Below are 664 nucleotides of genomic sequence, written 5' to 3' on the forward strand. Positions count from 1 at the left end.
CCCACTATCCCAGACTCTCGACGTGTGGGGCCCGCGGAAACAAGGGAGCTCTCACCCCCACCCCCACCCCCACCAGCTCCCCTGCCCTCCCATCGCTTCATCCCTGCACTAACCCCCCCCCCCCCCAGCGTCCCTCAATCTGCCCCGTCTCCAATCCTCCCGGCCCCTGCTTTGGAAGCGAGACTCGGTGAAAGCCAGGCTTCTGGGCGACGGGAAGAAACCGCATGTAAACGGGCCCTTCGGCCCATCAAGCCCACACCAACCCTCCATCCATCCATCCATCCGTCACCCCCTCGCACTAGTCCCACAAGCAAGAAAGCTCACAGAGTGCTGGAGTAACTCAGCGTGTCAGGCAGCATCTCTTGAGAACATCCGATAGGTGACGTTTCCAGTTTGGACTGAAGAAGGACCCCCGATCCAAAGCGTCACCTACCACCTACCCACGTTCTCCAGTGACGCTGCCTGACCTGCTGAGTTACTCCAGCACGTTGTGCCTTCCTTCCTGTGTAAACCAGCACCTGCAGGTTCCTTGTGTCTACACACTAGTTCCATGTTCTCCCACTCCCTGCACATTCAGGGCAATTTACAGAGGAACAAATAACCTACGGACCCACATGGGTCGTGGGATGTGGGAGGAAACCGGAGCACCCGGAGGAAACCCACA

The sequence above is a fragment of the Rhinoraja longicauda genome, chromosome 39 (genome assembly GCF_053455715.1).
Source record: "Rhinoraja longicauda isolate Sanriku21f chromosome 39, sRhiLon1.1, whole genome shotgun sequence".
NCBI lineage: Eukaryota > Metazoa > Chordata > Chondrichthyes > Rajiformes > Arhynchobatidae > Rhinoraja > Rhinoraja longicauda.